This window comes from Vombatus ursinus, unplaced genomic scaffold (genome assembly GCF_900497805.2).
Source record: "Vombatus ursinus unplaced genomic scaffold, bare-nosed wombat genome assembly UNPS02014807.1, whole genome shotgun sequence".
NCBI classification, from domain to species: domain Eukaryota; kingdom Metazoa; phylum Chordata; class Mammalia; order Diprotodontia; family Vombatidae; genus Vombatus; species Vombatus ursinus.
This window is the reverse complement of record NW_020954585.1, coordinates 23,651,702-23,678,376: the sequence shown is the minus strand read 5'-3', so window position 1 is coordinate 23,678,376 and position 26,675 is coordinate 23,651,702. Positions and strand designations below refer to the sequence as shown.

General features: G+C 43.2%; 1 protein-coding gene across 4 annotated transcripts in view; it reads right to left on the bottom strand.

Moving 5' to 3' along the window:
- The window catches only part of RAI1 (retinoic acid induced 1), a 309,205-nt gene that overhangs the window by 173,214 nt on the left and 109,316 nt on the right, over positions 1-26,675 (bottom strand). For 2 of the 4 annotated variants that reach the window (XR_003570211.1, XM_027874446.1), the window contains exon 1: positions 197-634. The exons of 1 other annotated variant lie outside the window; for it this stretch is intronic. The gene's annotated coding sequence lies outside the window, so the exon portion shown is untranslated. Of the gene's footprint in view, positions 1-196; positions 635-26,675 lie in introns of those variants that run through there. One more of the 4 variants, XM_027874448.1, reaches the window with a different exon arrangement.

The following is a 26,675-nucleotide window of genomic DNA, read 5'->3' as shown; positions in this document are numbered from 1 at the left end:
GGGGGGGGGGGGGGGGGGGGGGGGGCAGCAGTGCTGCTATCCATTTCTGAAAGCAGTGAAGGCATCGGAAGATTGATCCCAAGATTGCTCACAGGAGCCAGAGGGCGGGGGGGGGCGGGGTTGGGTAGGAAGGGCAGAAGAGGGAGGGAGGGAGGGAGGGGGAGAGAGAGAGAGAGAGAGAGAGAGAATAACACACCTGCAGCTTTCTCGGTTCTGCTTAGCCAGCTGTGTCCGAAGCACTGACTGACAGGAAAAATACAGCATTTCGGACTCCAAGGTTTGTGTATCTTTGGGGATTTAGCTTGGACGGTACCTGGCAAATCAGATCCGACAGCAATCGGTAGCTTCTTCTGGGTATTGGGGGACCGGCGAGGGTGATAACGTAGCACTTCCCCACTTTTTAAAGGGAGCCTCGGGGGAACCCGAAGGGTCCCCAAGCTCTCAAGCTTCAAAGAGCTTTCACCTTGAGAGATGCTGAAGATAGCGCCCTCCGGCTGGGGTTCCCAACCTCGCAGTGGCTGGTCCTATCTCCGACTCGACCCTCCCACCAGGCGCCACTGAGACGGTGCTCCCCCCTACCCCGCCTGGCGCATACTTCAGGTCCCCAGCCCTTCTACCTCTCTATCCTACCCTCTACCGTACAGCTGGCGGAGAGATGAAACATATCGCATCACAGCTCTCTCTGTCTCTCTCTGTGTGTGTGTGTGTGTGTGTGTTGTGTGTGTGTCTCTGTCTCCCTCCCTCCTCGCTCCCTCCATCCCCTCCTCCCTCCCTCTACCCTCCCTACAGATGACAGACACCCTTATAATTATTCCCACCAATATCTAATCTCCTGCCTTTTTTTTTTTTTTTTTGGCCTTTCCCCACTTGTCTAGGGCACATCCTGTGTCTGTAAATTCCCCAGGTTAATTACACATCGTGTGTGTGTGTGTGTGTGTGTGTGGTGTGTTTGTCTGTCTGTCTGTCTGTGGAGGGAGGGGGAGGGCATAGGTACCCAATTAGTACTCCTTCTCTCCTTTTCCTTCCAACCCCAGTAGTTTCTGCGCTCTCCAAACCCGGCCCTTGTTTGTGGACCCGGGCTAAGGATAAGAACCCTGGAGAGTGAGCTTTTATATTTATCTCTTAGCAGCGCGCCTCCGGCGCCCCCACCCCTCTTTCTCTCCACAATAGTGGCTCGGCTCTGGCTAATCACTCTTCCTTTTTCCACCTTTTCTCTCCCCCTCCCCCCCCCCCCCCCCCCCCCCGCCTCCCTGGCTCCTGGCTTGCAGTCTCTGGCCAGCTCTACCACTATTTTCCTGTTACCTTTCCCTGGATGTACCATCTTTATTTTTGCTTTGGGCTGACCACAACCAGCCCAAGAGGAAGGAGAGCAGGTCATCAATGTATCTTCGTGGCATTGTAACATTTTACATTCCCAAACACTGGTTCCACTCGAGTCACTCTGGAACCTCTTTCCTGAGGAATAGCCACCAAGACAGAATATTTGATAAATTGCCTTCTCTCCTTAAACAATTTGTAGGGACCTTCAAATCCAGCAAACCCTAGGATATGAGGGGCTCAGGAGAAAGAAGGCAGAGGTAATGAGGTACAAGAGAAAGCGTATTGGAATGAGTATTGAGAAATCTAGATCTCAGCTCCTGCCCACTAGTTTGCTGGAGGACCTTGGGAAAATCATTTCCCCTTTTTGGGCCCATATATTTTTATCTGTAAATTGAGAAGGTTGCTCTAAATTATCTCTAAGGTTCCTTCCAGATCTACTGTGCGACCTGGGCAAGGCCATTTAATCTTCCTATGCTCTCCTGAGTGTGCCTCAGTTTGGCCTACCTTACCAGCAATTTTAAGTAGAAATCAGAAGGTGCTAATGTGTTTGCAAGGAGGGAATCCCAATCAGCATCTCTTCTCCCTTGTCTATTCAGGTGGGTTCTAGGGCAGCTAAGTGGTACAGTGGATAGAGTGCTGGGAATTAGGAAGACTCATTTTTTGGAGTTCAAATCTGGCCTCAGACACTAGGCTGTGTGACCCTGGGCAAATCACTTAACCCATTAAATGTGTGCCTAAGGATGATTCTCTTTTTCTCAGTTAAATGAAACTTTAGTTCCAGACCTTGGTACAAAGTTGGATGACCAACCTTCTTCAATTAGTTAATCAACAACTATTTATTTGTGTGCCCAGCTCTATGAGAGATACTGGGGAGAAAGACTGGATCTCAAAATACCTAAGGAGGCAAACAGTGTGCGATAAATGCCTTATGGGTAATACAAACACTAGGGAGTTGCAAAGTGGTTCTTCATGGAGAAGATAGGACCAAAGATGATTTGGCAGATGGGTGGGATTTGAATTTGGGGAGTAGGAAGGAATGAGGTGGTGACAGTGGAGTTAGCAAATACACAGGGAAGAGCTGAAAGCCTGCATGGGGACTGTGAGGACTCTGACCTGGTTCCCCACTTTTGATATTGGTACCATGATTACCCAGGATGTTTCTATATTTGTATTTGGGAGACTGGGCTATTCTGCACTCCAGTACTCTGCTCTTACCAGATCTCGCCTTCTCTTCTAGTTTGCCTCCTCTTTACCAGACAGAGTCACAAAGTGAACCCAATCCCAGTCATAAACCAAATCCTAACACAGACTGCTAGAGATGACAGAGAACTCGGAGATCATGTAGTCCATTTTACAGGTAAGGAAACTGAGGAGCAAAAGGGGGACAGTGACTTGTCCAAGGTCATTCAGTCAGTTCATGGTAGGCAGGGCAACAGATTCCATGTTTCCTGACTCTAAGTCTAGTGTTTTCCATTATACCACATTGCCTTTCTCCCAGATCTGGTTTTCCATCCTCCTCTTCCTCACTCCACTCTCCAACCTTGGGAGGAATGAAATATTTCCTTCTCTTCCCTCTGTGGGAAAAATTTATGTTTTCCTAAAAGCTCAACCTACCCATTGCCAAGCCTCTTCACAGCCCAAACCCTCAACTAGAACTCTAAGCTGAGATGGTTGTTTCTATATCTCTGGCTTCCAGATTAGTTTAGTAAACTTCACGCTGTCCCATGGCCACAGATTGAACCTGGTCACACACTGAACCCAACTCTAGGCATAGACAGACTCTCTAACCTCAAGGAATCACCTCAAAAAGGCAATTAACATGTTCTTGTACTCAGAAATGACCTGGGTTTGAATCCTACCTCAGTCCCTTCAAATCTAAGTGGTTGTGGGCAAGTGTCTCTTCAATGTAGTTGACTCCTGGGGAAAATAAAGAAATAACAATACAATCTAACTCACAGGCTTTTTGTGAGACTGAATGAGAGAATGTATAGAAAGCCCTTTGCAAACTTCGAAGCATGATGTAAATGTGAATTATTAAGGTATCAGATAAAGATATCTGTGGATAGCTTAGAGCCAATCTATTTCCGTACAACTTCCAGCACATGTCTTAATGACAGGGATTTGTAACATCAGCCTTGCATCCAAAGGATAATATATATAAAAGTTAACAACAGAAGCACTGTTGCAATTGAAAGAGATCCAAACTTGGAACCAGGAGACCTGGGTTCAAATACTACCTCCCTTTGACACCTATTAGCTGCATGAACACGGACAAGTCACTTGGCCTCAGTTTCCCCATAAGGCTGTTGTAAGGAAAGTGTTTTGTAAGTCTTAAAGTTATAGATAAGTGTGAGTTATTTATTATCTACTTCATGCGCAATCAACAAGTATTTACTTATTAAGCACCACCCACTGTGTCCCAGACACTTGACAGGTGCTGGCTATACAAACACAGAGATGAAACAGTCCCTGCCCTCAAGGATCTCGGGTTCTATAGAGGAAGACAACATACAGTTATCCCTTCCACATGGAGACTTTCCCCACTGAGGTTTCCATCTATCGCCGGTCAGCATAAGAAATTAAATGGGAATTTTTTGGAGTTTTGTAGAAGCCACAGATGACATTCAAAGGCCAGCAGACACAGAAAATGTTTAGGAACTCAGAAATGCATAAATATATGCTTAGTATTGGATATCAACATATTTTATCTTTTAATACCATAATAATTCAGACTTCTTCTCTGGTAGGAAGAGAGGGCCAAAAAATTTATACAGATTTTCCAGATTGTGGCGGGGTGCAGTGCCCAATACCCCCTTGATATGGAAGAGATAACTGTATACAGATAAAAGTGTATTTAAAAGAAATGCAAAGTAACTTGGGGGCACTAATAATAATAGTTAATATTTTATAGACTTTATAAATATTAGATCACATTGTCCTCACAACAACTCTGGGAGTTAGATGGTATTTTTATCTCCGTTTTACAGATGGGGCAACTGAGAAGTTGAGTGGCTTACTCAGGGTCACCCAGCTAGTAAATAGCTAAGAATGGATTTGAATGCCTTTTTGACTCCAGGTTCAGTGCTCTATCCATCTAGCTGATACTAGCTGCTAGGGGCTCATAAACAGCCTCAAGTAAGAAGTGGCTGACATTTGAGCTAAGCTTTGGAGAAAACTAGGGATTGTAAGAGGTGGAGGTGAGGAGGGAGTGCATTCCAGACATGGAGAGGGAAAGGACAGGCCAAAGGTAACGACTTGTAGAATAAAGCCTGGTGGAGCAGCATCTTCTAAGACAAACGGGCATTCTATGATTCATGGAACGGGCTGAGATGGTATATAGAAAGGATGGTATATAGCAGGATGGGAGAAGGGTGTTTCCAGATCCAGCTGAGTCCATCCTGATGAGGCCAAGGCCACTGTGTAGGGTCTCCAGGAGCTCAGGCACCTACTGTTTCCTGTCTCCACCCTAGAAAAATACAGCTTTCTTTTACCTTCCTCCCCTGTACTAGGGACATTCTTCAGTTTGGCCTTTAGGTTTTTTTTTTTAACCTAAACCAGGAATTCTGCTTTAATTCTCAGCTGATTCTATTAGGATGAGGTGGGAAGAAAAACAGGGACAGGGAGTCAGAAGACCTGAGTTGAAATCCTAGACCTGTGATCTGAATCTTGGCCAAATTTAACCCTCATGGGTCTCAGTTTCCTGGTCTATAAAATTAGGAAGTTGTGCTATATCTCTAAGGTGACTTCCTGCTCTAAATCCTATAGTTAATAGTCGATAAATATTTATTAAGTGCCTACTGCATACCAGGCACTATGCTAAGTGCTGGGGATACACATATGAAAAAAGACAGTCCCTGGCCTCAAGGAGCTTACAGTCTAATGGGAGAAGACAAAACACAAAAGGAAGCTGAAAAGAGGGAGACGTGCCAGGGAAAGAACATAACTAGGGGGCATGGTGAAGAAATGTCAGCTGACTTCTGGGGCACTTAGGTGGTATAGATAAAGTGCTGGGTCTGGAGTCGAGAAGATCTGAGTTCAAATTTGGCCTCAGACACTTAGTAGGGGTGTGACCCTGGGCAAGTTACTTAAGCCCGTTTGCCTCAATTTCCTCATCTGTAAAATAAGCTGAAGAAAGAAATGGCAAACCACTCCAGAATCTTTTTCCAAAAAATTCCCAAATGGGGTCATGAAGAATCAGACACAACTAAAACAACTCAATAACAACCAACCAACCAAACAACAACAGAGAAGTCCCAAAGTAGTGCAGCCAGGTGAGAAATGAGATGTCTGAGGAGCTCTCTCCTTAAATGGAGATTTGGAATTCATGACCCCAGCCTCTAATCAGAGGCAGAGGGTAGTGATGAGGTAAAGTGATCCTACGACCCCAAGTGTTCATAAGAGCCCCGCTTTTCCCCTCTTTATCCTGCCCCCTTCAGCAATCCCCCATTCCTTTTGTGGCTTGGAGCCCCTGGAATATTATTAACTAGTCCCCACCAAAGGGATAACCGGGGATGGATGACATTCCTTTTTTCTGATTCCAGGAGAATTCTAGGGAGGACAGAGCCCCAACTTTAAAGGGTCAGAAGTGAATTCTCCTGGGGAGCAAAGGCACTGGGAGGTATCTGCCCCTTTGTTTGCATTAGTCCTACTTGAAAAGCCTCTTTCATGGAAAATCTGTCTCCAGAAGTCTTTCTGGAGTTAAATAACTAAACAGGAGCAGAGGGAGAGAGTTTAGGGAGAAAAGATGTGCTGTCAGCTGGGGCCTAAAAGGAGACCATATCAACAGGAGGTGATGAGAGGCAGAGTTTCCAGATGTGGGAAGGAGGGGGATGGGCGATGAGGGATGGAAAAGGAGACAGCTCTGGGGCCAGAAAGAGTGAGAGGGCAAACAGGGGACAGACCAAAGCGGAATTCACTGGCTAAGTTGAATGAGGTCTGCTGTCTTGAGTATTAACCTGACCTAAATTGTTATCGTTTTCTCAGTGGCTAAGCCTGGTATATTAGAGTTGGACAATCAGAGAGAAAGTCATCACCTAACATGCCATCACTCCCCTACAGTCTCTGCCCTTTCAGGAAGGCCATTCTCAGACTCTTATTCAGACATGCCTGGCAGAGAGCCATGCTAGTGTCAGAGACAGGGATTTAGGAGGCCCACATTGCTATTAATTTGGAAATAACCTTGGGCAGCTAGGTGGCATCATGGATGGAGTGCCTGGCCTGGAGTCAGGAAGACCCATCTTCCTGAGTTCAAATCTGGCCTCAGACAGTTACTAGCTGTGTGACCCTGGGCAAGTCACTTAACCCTGTTTGCCTCAGTTTCCTCATCTGTAAAATAAGCTGGAGAAGGAAATGGCAAACTACTCTAGTATCTCTGCTAAGAAAACCCCAAATGGGGTCATGAATTGTCAGACACGACTGAACAACAAAAACAAGTTATTTATTCTCTTTGGCTTTCCGTTTCTCATATTCCACAAGCTATCGGGGCCTGCTACCACCTCAAAATCATAGATTGTTACCGGTGGAAATGCCCCAGGAGATTAATCTAGTCCAGCCCCCCCATTTTACAGATGAAGAAATTGAGGCCTAGAGATGGGAAATAACTCACTCAAGGTCACATAACTAGTAGTGGCAGAGTTGTGCCCAAGCCTCAGGCTTATGCTCTTTCCATTAAGCCAGCTGTTGCTCCCTCTTACCTTTCCAGACTAGTGTCTATAACTGAGCATTTAATTTATCACTCTGAACGTTTAAATTCCTAGCCACAAGGCTTAGCTGATTTTGCCCTTTACAAGGTGGTGTAGTTGCAAAGAACCCTGGGCTGGGAGTCAGGAAAGGGGGAGAGAGAGAAAAAGCACTTATTAAGCATTTACTGTGTGTAGGTACTATGCTAAGCACTTTACAAACACCATCTTATTTTATCCTTGCAACAGCCTAGAGAAGTGTTATTATTATCCCCATTTTATAGTTGAGGAAACTGAGGTAGGACTTTCCTGGTATCAAACAGCTAGTAAGTGTCCGAGGTAAGATTTGAACTCAAGTCCTCCTGACTCTAGGCCCAGTGCTCTATCAACTATGCCCCCTGGGTGCCTAGGCTAGAATCTCATCTTCTAGTCCCAGTTCTGCACTAAACTAACTGTGTGATTCCGGGCAATTCAATATGACTCCAATCCTCAATGTCACCATTTTCTAAATTGGTTTAATCATTTCTGTCCCCCATCTGGCTCAGAAAAGTTGAGGTGGTTGAGACAAAATAGTGTGTGTGAAGAGTCTTTAAATATATATACCTATGCATAGATAAAATAGTATTATTGGTCTAAAGATAAGTCTACTGATAGTTTTATTCCTTGATGAGTAGCATTGTAACTTAACTTGTTCATGATAGTGACACCATTCACACTTTATTGGGCTCAGGTTGTTTGTTTCTCCTAGATTTTACTAGCATTGGACTATTACCAATGGAAAAGAAGAAGCCATTCTTTGGACTAGAACTTCAGGCATCTCTAGTATCCATGTTTATGTAACACCCTTCCTAAACTTGCACTCATACCTGAGTGCTGGATCCCAGAGGGTGGTTGCTATGTCAGGTTCAAGACAGGTATTCTGAGGGTACAGACTTCTAATCCTATGGCTCCTAAGTACCTCACTAGTGCTCTTCCCATTAACAGTCAGCTAGGAGACATGTTTAGCAAAGGTAGCATAGCCTGACTCTCTTCTCTGCTGCCAAGGCCCATGCTTCCTCCCTTAAGAGACTGTCTCTTTGTGTTCTTGTGTGTCTCAGCTCCTCAACGGTAGTGTCTCCTACTGATTGAATAGCTTCCCTTCCAAACTACGTGACTGATGGAGCAGGATGGAAGCGAAGAATTTCCCTCCTCACTCCTTGCAGAGGTCACCTTCTCCTCTTCCTCCTTCTTCTCCTCCTCCTCCTCCTCCTCTTCCTCCTCTTCCATTGCCTCCATAGGTAACTCTGGAGGTCAGTTAGACGGGCTTTCTCTGGTTTTGCTGCTAGACAACTTGACTGATGGGGAAAGGAAAGGAAAGGAGAATCTCCCCTTTCCCCAGGGGTATCCACATCAGCAAGGTGGACTCTACCAAATAGAAATTCTGCCCCTAGCTATTTAAACCCCTCAGGGACATAACTAATTTGCTTGCTCAGTCAGCCTAGGTGCTTTCCAGGCATGTTGGGGGTACCTCACAAAGGTATTAACCTGTATGCTTAAGATTTAGATAGTTTAAACACCTTGTGAGTGTGGGGGGAGTCAAAGATCAACTTCTCCACATTTATGTAGCAATTTAGGATTTATAAAGTACTTTACACATATTATCTCACTTTAGAGAGGAGAGAGCTGAGTCACAGGGAGGTCAGGGACTTTCTTGGGGTCTCTCTTGTCTGTGGCCACACAGTTAGTAAATACCAGAGGCAGAGATTCAAACCCAGGTCTTTCCTGACTTCAGGTCCAGAGGTCTTTACACTATATTAAACTGGCCCTGTACAGCTGAGTTTCCTCCAGTTTGAGATGCAGCCAGAGCTGATGGCAGGAGATCGGCCTCCCACTGCCTCCAGTGGTCAGAGACATGAGTAGTCTCATCACCAAGCTCTTGTCCGACCATAGCCAGCCTTAGGTCTAAACCAAGGCAGCACCACTGGAGACAACTCAAAGAACAGACAACCACCTGGGCCCAGGCCTTGCTTTCGAAGAGATCAATCACATGTGCTCCCTAGCTCCCTGCTATGGCTGGCTCTAGCTACCTCTAATGGAAATGGCTGTTTGTTGTTGCTTTAAATACTTAGCCAAAAGCAAAGAATTTGGGGGAGGGGGTGGTGACCAACCACCCTACTGGGCATGGATCTCGTGTGAGACACATGTCCCCAGTCCACATGTGGCCAGAGGTTACGGGAATAAGCACTGAGCAATGTTGGCACAGCTGGGGCTGGGTGAAGGGAATGCTTTTAGGCCCAATGCTTTTCTTCCTGAAACCATTACTACTGTTTTAGCATGGTGGGAGGTGTCATTAGAAGCCATCTGGGACCTTTTAGCCTGGCCATTTGCAGAGGCAGGGACAGACCTGAGATGGTGAGTGTGCTTTCATCTTTGGGGTGGCTGCATTTGTTCATTTTCAGGCTGATGTAAAAAACTTGGCCCCAGCTTACTATTTCTGGAACTCTCCCGGGACGATCACCTTCCTTTCTCAGCACTGGAATCTAAATGATCTTGAAAGATGCTTAAATCCTTCCCGAAACTGAGAGCTAGAGAGGAGCTGTGGGATCTGGGGGTTGCATTTGCACAATATTGAGTCTTCTGTCAGGGGAGAGGCAGGGGAATGAAACAGAGGGAGAAAAGAAGAGACAGAGAAGGAAGAAGTGGGGGGGCAGAGAGTGAATGAACAGAGACAAAAATAGAGATGATGAGAAAGGGAAGAAAAGAGAGAGAGAAACCAAGAGAGATCCATCCCCTAATAGATATGTAGGTAAGGTTATAAACAGGAAATTCCTTTAAGAATTTCCTAAAGGAAGAAACACAAATTGTCTATAACCACCTGAAGAATGATCAAATTCTCTAATAATCAGAGAAATGTAAATTAAAACAACTGTGAAAAACCCGCCTCACAACCATTTAATTGGCTGTTGTATTTTTAAATAATACAATTCAATGTTGGTGGCTCTGTGGAGAAGTAGGCACAATGTAAGACAACGGTTGAGCTGTGAATTAGTGCAATCTTTTTTGGAAGCAATAAGGTATTTTACAATAAGAGTTACAAAGTTGACATACCCTTTAAAATCATTATATTTTCCCCCAAATTCTTTCTTTCTTTAAATTTCTCTATTTTTTAAATTGATTTTTATTGACCACTACCTTCTGTCCCCAGATTCACAACTTCTCTTTCCTTCACTGCCATATCTAATCTTATTGATCCTGCCTCCATAACAGCTCTTGCATCCATCCCCATTCTACTCCATGTGTCACCTGGACTGCTGTCATAACCTCTTTATTGGTTTCTTTGCCTCTTAATCTCTCCTTTCTACAAGTTGTCCTTATATAGCTCCCAATCATACCATCTCACTGTTGGCTCTAGGATGATATGCCCAGTCTCCAGGGACATTTAAAGCCTTTCACAATTCAGCTCCCCTTCATCTTCTTTCATATGACCCCCCTTCACATGTTCTCCATCACAGTTAAATGGCCGTCTGGTTATTCTCTGTACCCAGCATACCCTCTCTTCCCATGGTGCTTTTACCCAAGTGGTTCCCTGAGTTCAGGATGTGCCTTTTCCTCCCATTTGCATTCTCCTTCAGAGAGGTCAGTTCCCCTACTCCTACAAAACAACTTTCCTGATTACTAATACTTTCTCCCTCTCAAAATTACTTTGTTCATACTATATATTTATAGACAGGTTGCATATCTCTAGTAGAACATAATATCCTTAAATACAGGGATATTTTGTTTTTGTTCTTATATCCCCAGTGTCTAGGACATAGTAGGTACTTAATAAATATCTATTGAATTGAAGTGGACTCAGAGACCCCTCTATTAGGGCTGTACTTAAGAATGTAAGTAAAAGTTTAAAAAAAAAACCCTATCTGTGCAAAAATATACAGAATGGTTTTAGTTGTAATGGCAAAAACTTGAAATAGCCATGTGTCTAGTGATTTGGAAATGTCTGAACAAATACTGGTATACAAACCTAACAAGATATTATTATGCCAGAAGGAATAACAAATATGAGGAATATAAAGATATCAGGGAGGACATAGGAAGTAATGCAGAATGAAGAAAACAAGCAGAATCTGAACATGATATAGACAAGTTCCAATTAGTGCAAATAATGAATCCCCTGATGTGGTTTAATGTATTCAAATCTGAAATATTTGAAGTTATGATTATAGTGCATATGCAAATGCATAAAATATGATGACTGGTTCCAGTCCAATGGAACTAGGCAGTGCAAATTTGAACAATTCGACCATTTCAGGAGAATTTATTGTTCGCGTTAATGGGGACCTAGCTGTATACATTGTCTACAGCTATGCATCAGCAACAACAAAATCTTTTAAAAAAAAATATGCAGAAGAAAAAGAGATCAGAAGGAGACAGGGAAGCAAAAAAAAAGAATGCTTCTGTTTTGTTAAATATAAACTTAAATTATAATTTGGATATTATGACTTTATATACAATCATTTTTGTTCATCATGTTTATAGGAATATAGGAATACTAAGTTTAGGATTAATAATTAAATGAGAGAAAAATAATTAAAACAAGAGAGAGAAAATAAATAAAAGAGAAAAGAGAAAGGAAATGATTCGGGTGGGGAAGGTAAAGAGAATGAATGAAAGAGAAAAAAGAAGAAAACAATTGAGGGAGAAAAGGGAAGGGAGGGTGAGAGAAATGTGGGGGAAATGGAAAGAATGAAAAAGAAGGACAGAGAAGGAGGAAGAAGAAAGACGAGACAGATTAAAGAGAGAATGAGGAGAAAGAGGAAGATGGATGTGGTTGTCTATTTTTCTCTCAATTGAATGAGGTAGCTTTGCCTGAGGAAACAATCATCGGCTCTGGACCAGTGTTGGCTGCATCTCCCTCAGCTCAGCTCAGTTCCAGGGCCCTGTCTATCTTGCCACCTTTACTTCCCTTGATGATGCACGGTCCTGATCCTACTCATCCAGGTTAGGGGAGGGGGGAGGTGCTACAGTACTGCAGGGCAAGAGAGCGGGGAGGAGGGCAGAGAGCTAATGAATGGTGACCAAAACTGCCGACCCCAGAGAGGATCCTTTCCATGCCTCTCAGTTGTCAGTCTCCATTAATGAGGAACGTCCCTCACTTCAACCATCCCCTCTTTCCTCCCAGGACTGGCCTGTGTTCTTTGTTAGTGCCATGTAATATTACTGGAGACAGGAGGATTTAAGAGGCTCAGTGTCCTGGGACAGAGCAAAGCTGGGTGATTTGGTCAGATGTGGATGTATTTCTTCTGCAGCAAGCCTTGCCAAAGCTTCTGCCTAGACTCTTTCTTCCCTGTCACTTTTCCCTGTGTCCCAGGCACCCCAGGCAAGTGTCTCAGAGATACGGTCTCAGGATCCAAGATATGAAGAGGAGTCAGTCCCTCACTGACACGAGGTAAAACTTGGGCACAAAGTGAGAATTTATCTCCAGGAGAATTACAAACCTAGTTTGGGTTGGTTAGTTCAGTTGGTTAATGAGACCAAGTTCATGGGTTTACTTTGAGGTGCATCAGTTATATTCCACTTATTCCCTAATATAAGACTGACTTTGAACCCTTGGCCACAACACTAAACCCTAACTCTAGACACTGACTGAACCTGCCATCTGTCCATTAAAGGGAGATGATGTGAGTGAAGCTAATTCAGTGAGAACTTTTTCTGTCATGAGAACCATAGTTCAATATAGCCTCCCAATATTCCCTGAAAGCATAGAACAAATTAGTCTTTTATTTTTTTCTCTAAGCAAAAACTATTAACTGTCCCAGGAAAACGGAGAAACTGAAGTACCGATAGATTTGTCGGGGAATTGACTTTTAAGAAGGCTATCAGCCTCTAAACACCATTACCCAACTACAGTTATCCCTTCCACATTGTGCTGTCCCCATCATAGTTTTGCTATATCGTGGGTGGACATAAGAAATTAAATGGAAATTTGGGGGGAGTTTTGCAGAAGTTACAGATGATGTTCGAAGGCCAGCAGATGACACAGAAAGTTTAGAAACTCAGAAATGCATAAAATATATGGATAGTATTATATACTATCCACATATTGTATCTTTTAATGCCACAATAATTCAGACTTCTCTGGTAAGCAGGGAGGGTTCAAAATTTTTTATGTGAAATTTTCCAGATTGTGGGTGCATGGTGTCCCTAACCCCTGAGATGTGGAAGGGATAACTGTAGATAACTTAAGGAAAGAAACCTTCAGGACCCTATGAGACAGACTAGCAGCAAGTTATGTCAGACCTAAAGGGAACTTCATGAGGGCGCCACGAAGGAGGAAGAAAGGATTTTTGGCAAAAAGATTTTCAGAATCTGTGAGTTACTACCTTTCTTTGCCACATGTATTAAGCTTGAGTCCACCTGCCCCTGAACTCTATCTACTAGTGGGAGAGTGTGCTCTGTATTTGGGGTAAGCTGGGTTGTTTTGTACCAACTGTTACTTTGCCACTTTAGAAAATATTTATTTCTAAAAATTAATTAAGTCTTGCTGGCTAATTGATATCAACTGATAATCATTGGGAGAAATCACGTTGGTTAGGGCTCATGAGTCATTGTCCTAGAAAACCACACTCCTCCAGCCCTCAGTGTCCCCTAGACTCTTTAGGGGTGAAGTAAGCGGCAGACACATACTGAGCACCCAATCCACCAGATCAAAAGGAAGTTTGGTTGCTTGGTACTGGCTAAGAAATAGAGTGGTGGATCAGTGGAATAGGTTAGGTATACAAGACACAGTAGTCAATGACTATAGTAATCTATTATTTGATAAACCCAAAGACCCCAGCTTCTGGGATAAGAATTCACTCTTTGACAAAAACTGCTGGGGGCAGCTAGGTGGGGCAGTGGATAGAGCCCCGGCCCTGAAATTAGGATGGACCTGAGTTCAAATCCAGCCTCAGACCAAACACTTGACACTTAAAAGCTATGTAACCCTGGGCAAGTCACTTAACCCCAATTGCCTAAAAAACAACAACAAAAACAAACAAACAAAAACAAAACAAAACAAAAAAACAAAACAAAAGACAAAAACTGATGGGAAAACTGGAAAAGAGTATGGCAGAAACTAGGCATAGACCAAAATCTCACACCATATACCAAGATAAAGTCAAAATGGGTTCATGATTTAGATATAAAGGCTGATACTGTAAGCAAACTGGGAGAGCAAGGGATAGTTTGCCTATCAGATTTATGTAGAACGGAAGAATTCATGACCAAACAGGAGATAGAGAACATTACAAAATGCAAAATGGAGAACTTTGATTACATTCAACTGAAAAGTTTTTGCACAAACAACGCCAATGCAACCAAGATTAGAAGGGAAGCAGAAAATTGGGAAAGAATTTTTACAACCAGTCTCTCTGATAAGGGCCTCATTTCTAACATATATAGAGAATTAAGGCAAATTTACAAGAATACAAGTCATTCCCCAATTGATAAATGGTCAAAGGATATGAACAGGCAGTTCTCAGATGAAGAAATTAAAGCCATCTATAATCATATGAAAAAATGCTCTGAATCACTGTTGATTAGAGAAATGCAAATCAAAACAACTCTGAGGTACCACATCACACCTATCAGATTGGCCAACATGACAAAACAGGAAAATGATAAATGTTGGAGAAGATGTGGGAAAATTGGAACACTAACACATTGCTGGTGGAGTTGTGAAATGATCCAACCATTTTGGAGAGCAATTTGGAACTATGCCCAAAGGGCTATAAAAATGTGCATACCCTTTGACCCAGCAATAGCACTTCTAGGGCTGTATCCCAAAGAGATCATACAAATGGGAAAAGGACCCACACGTACAAAAATATTTATAGCAGCTCTTTTTGTGGTGGCAAAGAATTGGAAATTGAGAAGATGCCCATCAATTGGGGAATGGCTGAACAAGTTGTGGTATATGAATGTAATGGAATACTATTGTGCTATAAGAAATGATAAACAGGCTGACTTCAGAAAAACCTGAAAAGACTTGTATGGTCTGATGCTGAGTGAAATGAGCAGAACCAGGAGAACGTTGTACACAGTAACAGCCACGTTGCGTGATGACTAATACTGATAGATTTAACCCTTCCCAGCAATATAAGGATCTATGACATCCCGAAAGGCCTCATGATGGAAAATGCTATTCACATCCAAAGAAAGAACTATGGAGTTTGAATGCAGATTGAAGCATACTATTTGCTATTTTTTTCTTCTGTTGTGTTTTGTTTCCTCTTTCTGATGGTTCCTCCTATCGGTTCTAATTCTTCCTTACAACATCACTACTGTGAAAATATGTTTAATAGGAATGTATATGTATAGCCTATATCAGATTTCATGCCATCTTGGGGAGGGAGGGGGAGAAAAATTTAAAACTCAAAAGCTTATGGAAGTGATTGTTGATAATTCAAAATAAATTAATTTTAAAAAAAGACAAAAGGAAGTTTGGGCTTTTAGCTCCAGGGTATATACTTTTATTTTATAGCTGAGAAAATATATGCCCAGAGAGATGGATGAGGACCTGCCCAAGGTCACACAGCAAATTATTCATAGAATCATAGCCTGATGGAATGCCTGCATTGGAAAGACTCTTAGAGATCATCAAATTCCCATCCTTTCACCTTATCCCCTTTTCCAGTTTTATAGAGGAGGACACCTCAGAAACTAAGAAATCAGAGAAACTAACTCACTTCACAAAAGTTATGGCGACAGATTTGGGATTGAAACCTAGTTCTAGTGACTCTTCATTCCAAGGCTCTTTCTACCACATCACAGAGTCTCGTGATCTGATAAGTTTTAGGACCTTCCTGGTACACTGAGATTTCAGGGACACCAGGGATCTTGGGGTAGTCTATCCTATCTGGGAAACACAATCTTTATAACATGTTTCCAGGGTAAAGAGATTCACATAAAACCTCATCCAGGAATGAAACTCTGGCAACTAGCTCATCCCCAAGTCTCCAGACCCATAGTGTCCTAGTCTCCAGAAAGCCTGAACCAAATGGCTTCCCCATGACCCCTCTTTGCTGCTTTGGGCTCCAGAAGGTACTCGGCCTAGGGGTCTGGCTGAAGGATATGGTCCAGCTCCAGGAACTAGAGGGATGGCTATGTCTGGGATTCAGACTCATGGTGGCGCTGGGCACAGGTCATTCTGTTGTTTGGGAAAAGGCAATTAGACAGGTGGCCCCGTTCCATTCCTTGCCCTAGGCCCAGTGCCAACTTTCCCGGGCCATCAGCCCTGTGCAGCTGTCTCAGACAAGGAGTAAATATTGGTGGGGTGGTGCCAGTGACATCACTGCAGCAACGGCCTGAACATGAGGAACAGGAGCAAATCCTCTGACTGGGAGAGTGGTGAACCTGGATAAAGTATGCTCTGCCCTGCCCAGGGTAGGGGCTCAGGATGCTGGGAGTTCCTTCATGCCCCTTCCCACTTGCCACCCCAAACCTGGCATCACCTAAGGACCATGTAGGATCATGCAGCTCTAACAATTAGCCTGGTGGCCCTGCTCCATTCTCTCACGTCCCCTCCTCAGTGCCCTAACATGTCTTCTACCAGGCTGGCAGGCTCCGCCTGATTCCCTGACACGACCCTTCCCCCTTCTTCTTCCCTCCCTTCAGCCAGGAAATCTTTCTCTGTGTCTCCAGACAGGGAGTTTCACCCACCCTGTCCAACTGGCTCAGAACAATAACGCTTTGTTTGCCAAATGCTTTGTTTGCCATTTTGGTGTGGTGAACCTTTCTCTGGGGAATTTCTATTCTGCCCCCCGGGGGAGTGGCTCCACTGAGCAACACCCCCAACCACATCCCTAATTTTAAACATGCCATTGGCTTTGTGAAGAGGACAAAAGGGGCCTGGAAGCAATTGCTACTCAGGAGGCAAAGACACACGTGAGGCTGCTCTAATGCCTGGGAGGAAACACATGTGCACGGAGACACATATCCACATCTACACACATGTACCTCTATACCACATCTACATGCATATAGAACACACACACATATCTATTCTGATTTTGTTGTTGTTTTTGTTGAGTTGTTCAGTCACGTCCAACTCTTTATGACCTCATGGACTTGTTCATGGGGTATTCTTGGCAAAGATACTAGAGTGGTTTTCCATTTCTTTCTCCCATTTTACAGATGAGGAACTGAGGCAAACAAAGGTTAAGTGACTTGCCCAGAGTCACACAGTTAGTATCTGAGGCCACATTTGAACATAGGTCTTTTTGATTTCAGGCCCAGTGCTCTATCCACTGCATGACCTAGCTGCCTCAAAGGCAAACAGAGATTAAGTGACTTGCCCAGGGTCACACAGTTAGTAAGTATCTGAGGCTGGATTTGAACTCAGATCTTTATGACCGCAGGCTCTGGCTCTACCACTGGACCACCTAGCTGCCCCCATGTATACTGATATACACACCTAAACCCACATACTCATAAGAAAGGCAGCATGGCGTAGTGAAATGAATGCTAGACTTAGAGTCAGGTGAGATGAGTTAGAATCCCACCTCTGGCATTTACTAATTACCATAGACAGGTCACTTAACTTTCTGAGCCTTAGTTTCCTAATTTGTAAAATGTGGTTAATAATGCCCATAGTCCCTACCTCGTGGGGTTGTTGTGAGGCTGAAATGAGGTAATGTATGTAAGGCATTTAGCAAACCTTAAAAGGCTATATAAATGTCAGCTATTATTATCACACACTTTTCAGGGCTTGTCATATACCCAATGTGCACACACACACACACACACACACACACACACACCCCTGGACGTCGCCCACACTGACATACTTTCAGACACAGACTCCTGTGCTACTGCTTGTCCCAGAGACCTCAGCCTGTCAGTGTGATGTATGATACGTCCTGGCTATGTGAAGGTTTCTATCTTTGGACAGGAGACTTTTAGTATTTGGTTAGCTGGTAGTCTTCCCACCGGCCCACCACCACCTAAAAATCTTCATGTCTGCCTTGCTTTTTAGTGTTTCCTTCCCCCTTCTTTCAGGTGATTTCTACTTTGACCTTAATTGGGAAAAAGCAGTGTTTGGAGAACTGCTGCAGAACACTCCCCTTCTGGTAGTCCTAGCCCTAAGGCTGGTTAGCTTCGTGGTTAGAACACAAGAGTGGTGCTAATGAGGCCAAGGTCATAGGTGCAGTCCCCAGGTGGGCCAGTTAGCTTTGCTCTGTCTAATAGCCATAGCTTGAATTTCTAAACAGGCCAGATGTACCACACACATTTGCCATTGGTTGCCAGTTAAACGACATAACAGAGTTTGGATGGCACAATGTGAAGCCATCCATCCCCACTGCTAGAAATGAAAAGTTTGAAAATGGAAAATAGGCTGCCCTGTGAGGTCATGAGCCCCCTGTTGAAACAGAGGATAAAGATCTCCTATAAGGGGATTTATGCACTGGACGGGGGTTATATGACACAATGGGGAGAAATTGGTCAAGATATTTTCTGATCAATTGATTTCCCAGAAGCCTCAACCCTCCAGCTCAGTTGATGTAATCTTGGAAAGCTAGGGGGGCAGATAATGAAATGTTAATATATGCCTATATCCTGTTATCCCTTTATGAAGTGTGAAAATGTTTCCCTGATTGAATTAGAAGAGGAGGTTGGCATTATCTAGGTGAAGATTAGCCACACTCTTGGTGGCCCCTAAAAAATGCCAGTTAGCCAGCCTAGATACCACAAGACAGGGAGAAGATGTAGGAAGTTAGAAGGTCAGAGTTGGGAGAACGGAAACGAGGGTGGAAGCAGCCACCCTGAGCAAACAGGCACCAGGACTCCAGGGAGCAAGACTGAGTCGGGGGAAGTAATTAGGCACTAGGTATGTCAGGACTGAGGCCTCCTGAAACCTCCCTGGATTGTAGACCCTAAGGCAGGTATTATTTATTTCCTTTCTTCCCTTAGGTTCCCTCATGGGACCCAGAAGTCTCTTCTGGACACAAGAAACATCTGTTTTTTAAGTTTACCTTTCTTTACTTAAAATGTTTACTTTACAAGCATTGCTAATGTGTGCACATTTAATGGAAATACAGTTAGAAGGAGCTGATTGATGGGAGTGTCCCAGGAAAGAGATTTAAACCTTCAGTGTTTTGCCAGAGTGCTGTCTCTGGCTGGGGGCTCAGAGTTGTTGGGGGAGGTGGAGAAAAGAATTATGGATTAAATTGTCAGACACTTACTAAATATGTGACCCTCATCAAGGCACTTAACCTCTTGGGGTCTCAGTCTTCTCATCTGTAAAATGAAGACGTTAAAGTAGATGGCTTCTAAGGTATTTTCTCCATCTCAGTCTCTAAAGCCTTCCCAGGGCAGAGAAAGAAAGTTCATAGCAGGAAACCCATCTAGGCAATGAATCAGTAATAGAGTGGGTACAAATAAGAGTGGTTGAATGACCCTACTTACCATCCCCTCTCACAATGGCTCAATGAAATGCCAGATATATAAATACAAGCAGAAACAACCAACATTTGTTAAATGCCTACCACATACAGAACACTAAGTTGAGAAAAGATATGGTCTCTGCCCTCATTAAGTTTACAGCCTGAGATCATAGAATCATAAATATAGAGTAGAAAGGGACCTTACTGGTTATCTAGTAAAAACCTTTTCATCTTACATATGAGGAAACTGAGGCCCAGAGAGACTAAGTCCAAGGTTAAAGAGGTAGGAAGTAGCAGAGTAAGGATTCCAATCCAGGACTCCAAACCTCTCACACTTTCCACTATACCATGATGATGAGATGAAATACTAGCATATGCAGCTATAATACACAATATTTTATGATAAGTGAACTAGAAAATTACAAAAGGAAGTGCTGAGAAGTCTGAGAGCGAAGGTCATTATAGACTAGAGAAGCCAGGGAATGTTTCCTAGAGGGGATGATTTAAGTTGGGTATTAAAAGATGGATGAAGAAAGGGAGAAAGGGTCATCTAGATGTAGGTGGTAAGGCATAGAGAGAGTACATTACATATTTGGTAGGTCAGAGAGGTGTTCACTTTGGCTGACCATTAGCATTGATGAAAAGTTGTAATGTTAGAAAAGGTAGAGGGGGCCAGCTAAGAGAGGGATTTTAATTTTATTTGGTATGGTATGGTATGGTTGTTGTCCTTCATTCTTGAAGAAGACCAAAATGACATCACCGTGTTGGGGTCAAGATACAATGTGTACGACTTTGGCTGATCAGACCAGTTAGAGCTCGGAAGGCTCTACCACAGGTTGAGTAAAAAAAAAAAAAAGAGTAATTTTACTTAAAAGTCAATGAAATGACAATGAAAATTTCTGAGGAGAAAAATTTATTAGCTAGATCTATGTGAAAGAAGAATTATTCTAGCAGAGGTATGCAGCACATATTGGGAAGGTAGGGGAGAGAGTGAAGCTGGGAAGACCTGTAATTAAGGTCCATGCTTACCTTGGGCCAGTGCAGTGACTTACGTCCAGGATTGCAGCACAATGAAACACTCATGGACCATAAAATGCAATAAAAATTACTTTACTTATAGTAAAGGATTAAAAGGGTATAATTACTAAAAACAGAAGCTGTTCTACTCTACCTCCACATTTGACAGGGCAACAACAAAAGGGAAGAAAGACATCATGCGGGATAATGGAAAATCTGCCAAACCTCAGGAACACAAACTCCCCAGAGGCTGGGGTTTTTATGTCCCTATTCCTCCAAGCCAACCAAATCCCATGGATGGCCTTCTATTCTCCTTAAAAGGAAACCATCTCAGCCTACATAAAATAAATGCTGTTCCTACTACAATCCACCCCTTGGTGGCAAAGCTTTGCCCCTTAGAGGCCTCTATTTAGGGACTGACCCCTTCTTCTACCAGGGCTAGATGAAGATTCTCATCATCCTCTTCATCCAAGGACTCAAGATTGCTACCAAGTCAGATAAAGGCTCCCCTTTCTTCCAGGGTAATATAGTTGGCATGATAATGAAAAATCCATTTCATCTTCCCCATGTTATTAGAAAACAAACCATCCAACAACAATCCTATCCCTTGCACCCCCAAGCCCTTTCTAGGAAGAAGTTCTCTGAACTGTCCTGGGAAAATCAGACATCCAAATTGAGACCCAAACCATTTCCCCAGGATGCATAGAACCTTCTGAGGAAGCAAAACCTCAAGACCTGAGGACCTCAATGTAGAGAATGAAATAATGAAAGGCTGGGGGTGGGGTGGGGAAAGCATTAACCTGGACTATATCTAAAAGTAGTCCATCCTTATTAGGTTAGTCTGCCTGGAGGCCAGATCCCAGAAACCACAGGAGTGGAGAGCCCTCCCCTTTCCTAGAGTAGTGGCAATTCATCATGGCTTCTGGGAGGTGGGGCATCCAACTCAGAAAATCAGGGTATGATACCAAAGTTGTGGTTTCCTTCTTTTTAACTTAACTTTTTTCAATTAATGAAAATCCACTTTCTCTCCTTCCTACCTCTCCACCCCCACTCCCACCCCAATTGAAAAAGAAAGGAAAACAAAATCGTTGTATATATAATTAAGCAAACAAAATTCTCTCATTGGCCATTTCCAAAAAGCTGCTGTTTCAAAAGCCCATTCCAATTTTCACCAATAGTACCTGCCTGAAGATCATATGGGAGATGGAAAGTCCAGTGAATGAGAGGACGATGAGCCCAATCTTGGGCCTGATTCATAGCAAAATGGACACCCTGAGCTGAAGCAATGGGCTGGAGGAAGGCATAAGAAAGGAGATTTTCTGGAAGGGCTTTGATAACATAACACTTATTACCTATGGGACCATGGGCAAGTCATTTAACCCCATTGCCTAGCCAAAAAAAAAAAAAAAAAAGGAAGAGCTTTGATGATGTTTGCCATGGTGGTACATTTAACTGCCTCAGTAATTCCATATCCTGAATAAATGTCAATTACAGGAAGAGCAAACCTCTTGCTCTGAGAAGGGGGAAAAGGGACAGTGCAATCAATTTGCCAGTCAGAGGCAGATGGACAACTATGTGGGATTACACAGTTCTGATAGAAGGAACATTGTTGAACACAAGTAAGCTGCCTTATCCTTGATTAAAATCATATGGTCCCACAGTCACTAAAATATAGCACCAAGGGTGTCATGTCTGCATTGTTGATGGACCCAGTATGCAATCTCTGTTCTTATAAGGATACACCATGATTATTCAGCTTAGCAGAAGTCATATGATATCTCTGATAGGCACTAACATGCACCACAAACAGGTCTATATGGTGGGAGGCATCAGCAAAATTTCTCAATTGGTCTTGATTCCAAAGGGAAGACTTTTGATTGTTCAGACCTATTCTCTGCAAAGCCCTGACCATTCAATTAGACCCATGGCTACCACCCAGAAATCAATATAGTTTAAGATCTTACCTGCCTCATCTCTCAAGACTGTCTCACATAGCATCCATGACAGCCCCGCCCAATGGGAGGACTTACCAGGACCCCTGTCCTTCAGGGTATCCTCTGTCACTGCTGCCAAGGTCCTGCAGCACACGTCTCTGACAACAAGCATAGCTATCAGTGAACCAAACAAAATAGCATCGTTTTGAAGGTCAGGTCCTCGTAAGATAGGGCTCATTGGGCTAGTGAAGTAGGTAAAGCCCTGGAGCCAGAATTGGATGTCTCAGCCTTGGGCAAAGTTACAACCTGGTCACGATGAGTACTAATACCTGAGTGAGTACCATTTGGAATATATCATTACCACATAATAATGAAAACCTCCTATGCTCTACCCATCTTGTTAGAAGGACCATCTTGGGGGTGCAGTGGATAGAGCACCGGCTCTGAAGTCAGGAGGACCTGAGTTCAAATCCAGCCTCAGACCAAACACTTGACACTTACTAGCTGTGTGACCCTGGGCAAGTCACTTAACCCCAATTGCCTGAAAAAAAAAAAAAGGACCATCTTGTATCACCCACCTCATAACAGGTAACTCTAAAGTGTAATGATATGACTCCGTGCAATCCATCCAGTAACAATTAAGGTCTAGTAATAAGTCAGCAATTGATTTTCTTTTTTAAATTAAACTTTATTTTTCCAAATGAAGATCCATCTTGTTCCCCTTCTACCTCTTCTCTCCTCCATCCCATACTTCAGAAAACAAGAGAAACAAAACCCCTATTACAATCAATATATAACCAAGATTCCCATATTGGTTATGTCCCAAAATATTATATCTCAGGCTATACCCGGAGTCTATCACCTTATCAGGAGGTGGGAGCCTGTTTGTTTTATCACATGTCCTCTGGAATTCTGATGATCAGAGTTCCTAAGACTTTCAAAATTGGTTGTCTTTATAATATTATTGTTATCCCATAAATTATTCTCCTGTTTCTGTTCATTTTACCCTGCATCAATTCATACAAGTCTTCTTGTGTTTCTCTGAAATGGTCCCTTCCATCATTTCTAACAGCACAATAGTATTCCATTACATTCATATACCAGAAATTGAATCTCAAAAATGGCATAATGAATAACTTTTCTGGGGAGTTTACAGTTTGGTGCCTGCCAAGGAAACCATTCAGCCTTGTCTAGGGGATCATAAGGACCCAGAAGCAGGGACTGCTGGGTGGCTTGCTTAGGTCCTCCAGAGCTATAGTCTATTCTAGGCTCCACTTAAGAGAGTCAGACTTGCAAGTAATTTGGTAAATGGGGGCCATCAAAATATCCAGCTAGGGAATATGGGTTCTCTAGAACCTTCAGAGTCCAACAAATCCATGAGGGTCTTTTTTAGAGTGTGGGGGAATAAGTATCAGTGGCCAACTGTGATCTATATCCAGAATAATCTGAGTTCACCCTGATCAGTGTATTACCCAAAACTGAACTGAAGAGGATAGACAATGAATTTTTTTAGGGTTGATCTTCCACGCCTCTCAAATGAGCCATCATTTGATCCTGGGCCTCTGCCATATTGGCCTCATTTGGCCTCACATTGGTCAACATGCGATCAACACTGTACCAGTGGGCTTCAATACTCTAAAGCCCCCTTTTAGGTCTCTGTCCTCCAATCTGTCAATAAAGGGAATTTAGGTCATTTTAAAGAAAGATAAAGGTAAAAAAAAAAAAAGAAAGAAAGATAAAGGTATACTGAAGCTTTTCCTGAGTAAAAGCAAACTGTTCCTGATTTGTCTCACTCCACTTTGCATCTGCTGCCCTGCCTCATTTCAACTCCATGGAACAAGATGCCTCTCTGAGGATACTCTCATCACTTCTAAACTTACCACCATGCTGCTAATTCAAGCCTTGATGGACTCCACCTCCCTCAGCCTCCTCTCCTTTTTGTTTGAAGGGCTGGAGGATAGAGTACCAAACTCCTCCTAATACTTTCCTTTATAGAAGGCAGAAATTGGACTCTCAGGTCACTCTACTTTGCATCTGCTACCCTGCCTGGTTTCAACTCCACAGAACAAGATACCCTCACAACTGGTACCCCGTGGTGTCCCATCCCCCCTTCCCTGGCTCCTTTTGTGTGTTTTCTCCCTCTTTAGAGCATAAACTCATTGAGGGAAGGGGCTGTCTTTTTAAAAATTAATTGTATCCTGTGCCTGGCACATTGTAGGTGCTTGATAAATGTTTATTGGATTGGAAGGATTGGAAATGTTTTATTGGATTGGATGGAAATACAGAAAAAGCCACTGGCACTCACCCAATATCTAGGCTACTTGGTTCACCACAGTGACAAGGGCAGGAATGGCTGCAGTAATTGGCATAATAACTTTAATCAGCTCTCTCTAACCTTCACTCTCCACATAAGGTTATCATAAGGGGAGTGTGCAAAGCAAGGTACTCCAGCCTCCTTTATCTCCATCAAAAGGAAACACCAGGAATACCCCGGGAACAAATACTGTTTAACTATTCAGTTTAACAGCTCCAGGGGTTTCCACTTGGCCTTACCCATAAGAACTGGCATAAAAGTTTTCATAAGTGCCTATACATTTACTTACTCTTGAGAATTCATAATATCCATTCCTATCATACATTTGTCCTAAGTAGCTACCACAGCTGTGACCCTGAGAGGGGGTTTTCCATCCATCTTCACCTGAGCAAGAATTCCCTTTTGCTTAGTGGTCTTTCCCCAAAGAACCCCGATGGAAACTGGGGTGCCTCTATTGACCCCATTGAAATTCCCCTTAGCCAGCAGTATCCAGAAGCTTTTGATATATTTGACATCCTTGGTCAAGGGATGCCCTTTCCAAGCTGCTGTGACTTGGGCATTCTGCCTGTAGTCCCTCTTGGTACTACAGTAAGAACAATCCAGGACTTGGGGAAACTTAAAAGTAGAGGGAGTTTACACATCAAAACTTCCCAACATGAATGAAATCCCAGGTCCAGATTCCCTTTCCCCTCACTCCAAATATGACATGTGTCACATTCTACCTTGTATTCTATTTCTGAACAGTATCATCTTGGATGTTAATCTCCTTGAGGTCAAGGACTCATTGCCTCTGCCTCGATGTCTCCCTGAAAGCATAGGCTCTTACATGCAGTAAACTCTCAATGATTGCATTTAATGAATGAATGGATAAACAGAATGACAACCAGGTGCCCCCAGAGGACAGGAGAGGAGACACCCAATATCTGTGGGAGGTAAGTTGTTTTTTTTTAAACAAGGAAACCTATGAATACTGTTCTTGCCCGAAATAAAGGGTTTCCCCCTTTTATAGCTTCTCCCACATTCTCTAATTATTCTATAATTCTCCCACATTCTATAGCTATTCTTTTCTGAGGGATCATGATTAAGCATATGGACCAGATCATCTCTAAGGTCCCTTCCAGCTCTTAATCCTGCCTTTAGGGTGATTCACCCTGAAATACCAAGTGCAGGATGCGTAAGTATCACAAGAACCACTGACAAGGCAACATCATCCCTCTCCCCTACCCCATCTTCCTGTGGCTCTATGCCGTGCCTGGCGAATATCTCAAATAGTGGATTGTGCCAATGTGAGATACTCATTTTTAATTACTCAGAGACTGTTGTGTTCTGTTCTTAGAGCCATATATCACTACCGGTGGAGTATTGATATTAAAAAGATGGGCCTTTGTTTCAGGGAGAAGTTTGACGGTCATTAAAGGAGCTTTGCAATTTCCCAAAGGCAATCCAGCCTGCTCTTTCTTGCAGTTTAATTCTAGGCCCAAATCGTTACCCCTTTGCAGTGCCTGTCCACCATATAGAGAGACACATGGGGTGGGGGGGGTGGGGAGAGCATCTGAGTAGGCTGCAATATATAACAAAATACAGAACTAGGAAGAATTGGAATAAAGGATGTTATCAAATAAACACATGATTGAAAAAGGGGATGGATTGCTTGAGCAAAGGGATAGCAGATGAACATCTTGTGTACTCCCTCTGTATCCTTCTGATGTTTAGAGAAATCACGCCCCCTCCCCAGCACAGGGGCGGACCCCCTGGGGCAGACTTAAGGGAGGACAAGGACAAGAGTCTCACAGGATGGGCAGGCATGCATAGGTTGTTATTGTTGGACACATCAATGGACACAGGTTCATTTGAGAATTAGAGGGGAAGGAGTAGGGCAGATCATCTCTATAGCAACAGATAATTTAAAAACATTGAATAATCTCGAAGCCGTTTTTGTTTGGTGCTGAGATCCACTACCCAATTTTTTCTGCCCTAATTTTGTTTTGTGTAGGCTAATATTAAAAGGAGT